Below are 5,987 nucleotides of genomic sequence, written 5' to 3'. Positions count from 1 at the left end.
CAGAGAGACAAAGAAGGGAGCAGAGAGACAGAGAAAGAAGGGAGCAGAGAGACAAAGAAGGGAGCAGAGAGACAGCGAAAGAAGGGAACTGAGAGACAGAGAAAGAAGGGAACTGAGAGACAGAGAAAGAAGGGAGCAGAGAGACAAAGAAGGGAGCAGAGAGACAGAGAAAGAAGGGAGCAGAGTGACAAAGAAGGGAGCAGAGACAGCGAAAGAAGGGAACTGAGAGACAGAGAAAGAAGGGAACTGAGAGACAGAGAAAGAAGGGAGCAGAGAGACAGAGAAAGAAGGGAGCAGAGAGACAGAGAAAGAAGGGAGCAGAGAGACAGAGAAAGAAGGGAGCAGAGAGACAGAGAAAGAAGGGAGCAGAGAGACCGAGAAAGAAGGGATCAGAGAGACAGAGAAGAAGGGAGAAGAGAGACAGAGAATGAGTCAATGGAGGTAAAAGGTAGTAATACATTCCTGTCAGGGTCAAGAAACACACACATAAATAACTCTCTCTCTCTCTCTCTCTCTCTCTCTCTCTCTCTCTCTCTCTCCTCTCTCTCTCTCTCTCTCTCTGTCAGAGTGTGAGCTAACAGGTTACAGCAGCTCCATGCACCCCCTCTCTAACTGTTCTCATTCATTCACTCAACCTACCCACACACACTCCTTATCTCACACACAGTACACAATCTACTGTATGTGAGTGTTGCAGCTACTTATTTTACGGAATAAAATACAATACAATCTCGGATTCTTTCTTCTTCCCTGTGGGCACCTCTAAACTTTTTCTCTGGGATTTTTTTCTCTCACAACCTGGCAACCCGTAGAGAGCAGCACGCAGCAGTTGCCAGAACAAGTTGCCAGAACAAGAGGATGTGTCCTATCCCTGGAGAGGTAAGCAAGAAGCTTTTAGGGGCTCTGTGAGTGGGCCACTACTTTCACTGTCTCTTACTGGCTATGTCTCAAATGGCACCCTACTCTTTACACAGTTACCTACATTTGATTAGAAAAGTAGTGCACTATATAGGGAATATGGGTGTAATCTGGGAGACACCCACTGTCTCTGCCAGTTCTAAAGTTAACACCCAGCTACAGTCTGGTAATTGTGGAACAAATTTGGAAACAGTTATTTTCTGAATGCGCCGTTCCACTCAATATAGTTTTCAAAGAGAGAGAAACTAGCAGAGCTAATGCAGCTGAAAAGGCTTTGGCAGAAAATGGAAGCATTTATATCTATATAATGTGTTTAAGGAGCCTTTCCCCCACTTTATGTTCAGGAATTCATTGCATTCTCAGCATTACTCATGCTTTTAAACACAATGTCTGAGGGAAGAGGAAAGTGCATTGTAGCATTAAAGTAAATAACCTGTTGCATGCTGCTGCTGCTACTGCCACATCCACACTGGTGTAGAGGGGATGCCTGCACAGGAACACTCTTAGAAAAAAGGGTTCTAAAAGGGTTCTTTGACTGTCCCTATAGTAGAACACATTTTGGTTCCATATAGAACCCTTTTTGGTTCCATCTAGAACCCTCTGTAGACTGGGTTCTAGATGGAACTCAAAAGGGTTCTACCTGTAACCAACAAGGGCTATTCAAAAGGTTCTCCTATGGGGACAGCCGAAGAACCCTTAAAGGTTCTAGATAGCAGGAGCACATGAAGGTCCCTGTTGTGTCTGAGAGCTGGAGCATAATGTGATGAGACTGGAGTGTACTATAGGGAACTCCCCATGTAAAGACATGTCTGTATAGAATAACTAGCATTAGGAAGTGGTGATAAAATGGAATCTTAATGATTCATTACTTTTTAATATTATGGATTGTATGTGTGCGTTCGTGGTGCATGCACGTGTGTGTGTGTCTGTTTGTGTGTGTGTCTGTTTGTGTGTGTGTCTGTTTGTGTCTGTTTGTCTGTTTGTCTGTCTGTCTGTCTGTCTGTCTGTCTGTCTGTCTGTCTGTCTGTCTGTCTGTCTGTCTGTCTGTCTGTCTGTCTGTCCTGTCTGTCTGTCTGTCTGTCTGTCTGTCTGTCTGTCTGTCTGTCTGTCTGTCTGTCTGTCTGTCTGTCTGTCTGTCTGTCTGTCTGTCTGTCTGTCTGTCTGTGTGCCTTTTCACTGCTCCCAATTTCACACCTACAGGGATAATCCTCTGTGATGTGGAAAATGCCATTATGTAGAAATAGCTGACATGCGGTTGGACTTGTAGGGCATGTGGTTCCAAACGTAGAGAGAGAGAGATGGAGTATTATATAGGGAGAGATAGCAGGGGAGTGGTAGCGAAAGACAAATTAAGTTGGAGAGAGAGAGAGACCATGTTTATGTCCTCTACCTTTAATCCACTCTGAGCTGTAATACACTAACTGGGGCCAGACAGACACAATACCCTCTCCAGTGGTAAGGTGAGGCTGCCAGGCTGGACACAAGTGATTGCATTGTGAGAGCGTTGCAGGGACGTTGTCAGAGGTTGCTGAGTGCTACTGACCTGTTTGTGAGTGTAGCCTTTGCAAAAATACCCCTTCTGCATCTTCAGAGTGAGGCCTGGTCCATTGCTGATTAAGAGTCCATAGAGTGTACACTTACATCATTGCAGACCTGGGTCAGTACAGTACATAATATGTCAAGTACTTTCAAATACCTGCAAGTATTCGAAGCGCGCTTCAATTAGCTTGGAGTTTGCACTTTCGGGACTATGTATTTGATTCCATTGTACTGGGCAGCTTAATCAATCTTAGCTCAAGTATTATATTAGGATAATTGGTGAAGTTGACAGAAGCAGAGGGTTTTATTGGTGAAGTTGAAAGAAGCAGAGGGTTCTATTGGTGGTGAAGGCGGGGTTCGGTGAAGTGAGGCAGAGGGTCCTATTGACTAACACATGCTTTGACCCCTTGTGACGTAGCCGCCATCTTTGATTTTCTCCCCTGTGACCTCAGGGAACATCAGTTGACACTCTAACCATCTTACTATGTCTGCAATGAGCTACAGATGTCTTCACAGTCTGACTTGGGGAAAGTTCCAACTCTGCAACACCAACCCAGAATTAGTACATGAACCTACTTTACACAGAGAGATGTACTTTACACAGAGAGATGTACAGACCCAGATTAAACCCACTCCTGGAGAGGAAAAAAAGCACTTTCAATGGAGACTCACCATTGAGCATTTTAAGTCTAGGATGAAGGGTCCGGAAAACCAGCCCTTACTGTAAAAGTATGCTCTTGTTGCAAACCAGTTTGCCTTACTGTCTGTGGTTTGTGACTATGACATACAGATGTCAGATCTTAATTTGATCACTCTTTTGTTGCTGAGAATGTTCTAACTTGTAGTGTATTTGAGTTTTAAAAAGGCTTCTAAAGTTTGTAATTTTCACTTTTAAATTTCAGACTTAATTTTCCCTAACGAGAAATGTATCACCCCCAACAAAAATGTCCATTAATTATAATCCACATAATAATTAATAATAATTTCCTGTTGCTGCAGGATTATATTCCAGTTGTAGCAAACTGCCCAAATTAAGATCCTACTGATCTTAAGCTGATGTCAGGTTTCTACAACTATACGTTTCTACACTTTAACATGTAAAGTATGTAGCAGGATACAAGCAGAGACAGGACTGGCTTGGATTGGTATGTGAATGGAGAGGTGCTGTGTATCTTTTGGGTATGCTGTGTAACCTCTGGCAGCTCTCCCATCTGAGTGGCTGGTAACTCAACATGCCTCTCAAACAGTCAAACGCCCTGACGTTATCTGGCCAGGCCTTCAAACTGCTGTGAAATAAAACTATGGGGAAAAATGTTAGGATTTCATTTTTTACCTGAAGTTGATCTATGGTCTAGAGAGGTGATCTAGCAGGATGGATGGATGTTTTGATGGATGGATGGATGTTGTGATGGAGGGATGGATGTTTTGATGGAGGGATGGATGTTTTGATGGAAGGATGGATGTTTTGATGGAGGGATGGATGTTTTGATGGATGGACAGATGTTTTGATGGAGGGATGGATGCTTTAATGGATGGATGTTTTTGGAGGGATGGACGTATGTTTTGATTGATGTATTGATGGAGGGATGGATGTTTTGATTAATGGTTGGATGTTTTGATAGAGGGATGTTTTGATGGTGGGATTTATGGATGTTTTGATGAAGGGATTAATGTTTTGATGGATGGATGTTTTGATAGAGGGATGGATGTTTTGATGGAGGGATGGATGTTTTGATGGGTGGATGGATGTTTTGATGGCGGGATTAATGTTTTGATTGATGGAGGGATGGATGTTTTGATGGATGGATGGATGTTTTGATGGATGGATGGATGTTTTCACGGAGGGATGGATGTTTTGATTGATGTTTTGATGGAGGGATGGATGTTTTGATGGATGGATGGATGTTTTGATTGATGTTTTGATGGAGGGATGGATGTTTTGATTGATGTTTTGATGGAGGGATGGATGTTTTGATTGATGTTTTGATGGATGGATGGATGTTTTGATGGATGGATGTTTTGATTGATGGAGGGATGGATGTTTTGATGGAGGGATGGATGTTTTGATGAAGGGATGGATGTTTTGATGGAGGGATGGATGTTTTGATGGAGGGATGGATGTTTTGATGGAGGGATGGATGTTTTGATGGAGGGATGGATGTTTTGATGGAGGGATGGATGTTTTGATGAAGGGATGGATGTTTTGATGGAGGGATGGATGTTTTGATGGAGGGATGGATGTTTTGATGGAGGGATGGATGTTTTGATTGATGTTTTGATGGAGGGATGGATGTTTTGATTGATGTTTTGATGGAGGGATGGATGTTTTGATGGAGGGATGGATGTTTTGATGGAGGGATGGATGTTTTGATTGATGGAGGGATGGATGTTTTGATGGAGGGATGGATGTTTTGATGAAGGGATGGATGTTTTGATGGAGGGATGGATGTTTTGATGGAGGGATGGATGTTTTGATGGAGGGATGGATGTTTTGATTGATGTTTTGATGGAGGGATGGATGTTTTGATGGAGGGATGGATGTTTTGATTGATGTTTTGATGGATGGATGGATGTTTTGATGGATGGATGTTTTGATTGATGGAGGGATGGATGTTTTGATGGAGGGATGGATGTTTTGATGAAGGGATGGATGTTTTGATGGAGGGATGGATGTTTTGATGGAGGGATGGATGTTTTGATGGAGGGATGGATGTTTTGATGGAGGGATGGATGTTTTGATTGATGGAGGGATGGATGTTTTGATTGATGGAGGGATGGATGTTTTGATTGATGGAGGGATGGATGTTTTGATGAAGGGATGGATGTTTTGATGGAGGGATGGATGTTTTGATGGAGGGATGGATGTTTTGATGGAGGGATGGATGTTTTGATGGAGGGATGGATGTTTTGATGGAGAGATTCAGAGATGGGGTGAGGGTTTAAGGGGGAGGTGTAGCTCTATCTGGTATCTGTATTTACTAGCTGAGCTAAGACAGACTTGACACACACACCTACTATAGGGAAAGGCAAAAATACAGAGATACTATAAATGCCATCTAAAATCACAACCTCACCATCGCTAATCTATTGACCTTTTAAAACCTCTAAAAGTCTAAGCCGTTTGGGAGGCTTTTACTAAGCTGACACATGGAATTGTTTTAAGATGGTCATACCATGGATCATTTAGCTATTTGATATTTTAGAACCCCTTTGTGACTCCTCCCACCGCAGATGAGGAAGGCCGAAATACGCGGATGCGGTGGATTGAGACGCAGCCCATAAAAACCCTGATATCTCCAGCTTAAACTTTATTCATTATGTTACTTAGATTGATGCGTCAACAGACTCTTAAGGATCAGAAATGTTGTCTTTTAAATGTATCTGAAGCGTTGTCTTTGCAGAAGCACCTTTAATGTCACGTCAGCAAAGCAGATAGAAAATTCCAATTGGCCTGAAATGTAGAGTAGCCTTGAGGCTGCGCTCTCCTTCCTGGGACTCCATGACCTGGAATGTAGAGTAGCCTTGAGGCT

The 5,987-nt window shown here is 42.9% G+C and overlaps 1 protein-coding gene across 1 annotated transcript in view; it reads left to right on the top strand.

Moving 5' to 3' along the window:
- The first annotated feature begins 571 nt into the window (after positions 1–571).
- Positions 572–5,987, top strand: part of LOC106576558 (uncharacterized) — a 101,040-nt gene continuing 95,624 nt past the window's right edge. The window contains exon 1 of the mRNA XM_045722260.2: positions 572–879. The gene's annotated coding sequence lies outside the window, so the exon portion shown is untranslated. The remainder of the gene's footprint in view (positions 880–5,987) is intronic.

The sequence above is a fragment of the Salmo salar genome, chromosome 07 (genome assembly GCF_965601325.2).
Source record: "Salmo salar chromosome 07, fSalSal1, whole genome shotgun sequence".
Classification (NCBI taxonomy): Eukaryota; Metazoa; Chordata; class Actinopteri; order Salmoniformes; family Salmonidae; genus Salmo; species Salmo salar.
Note: the sequence above shows the minus strand (reverse complement) of the source record. Positions and strands in the feature narration are given on the sequence as shown.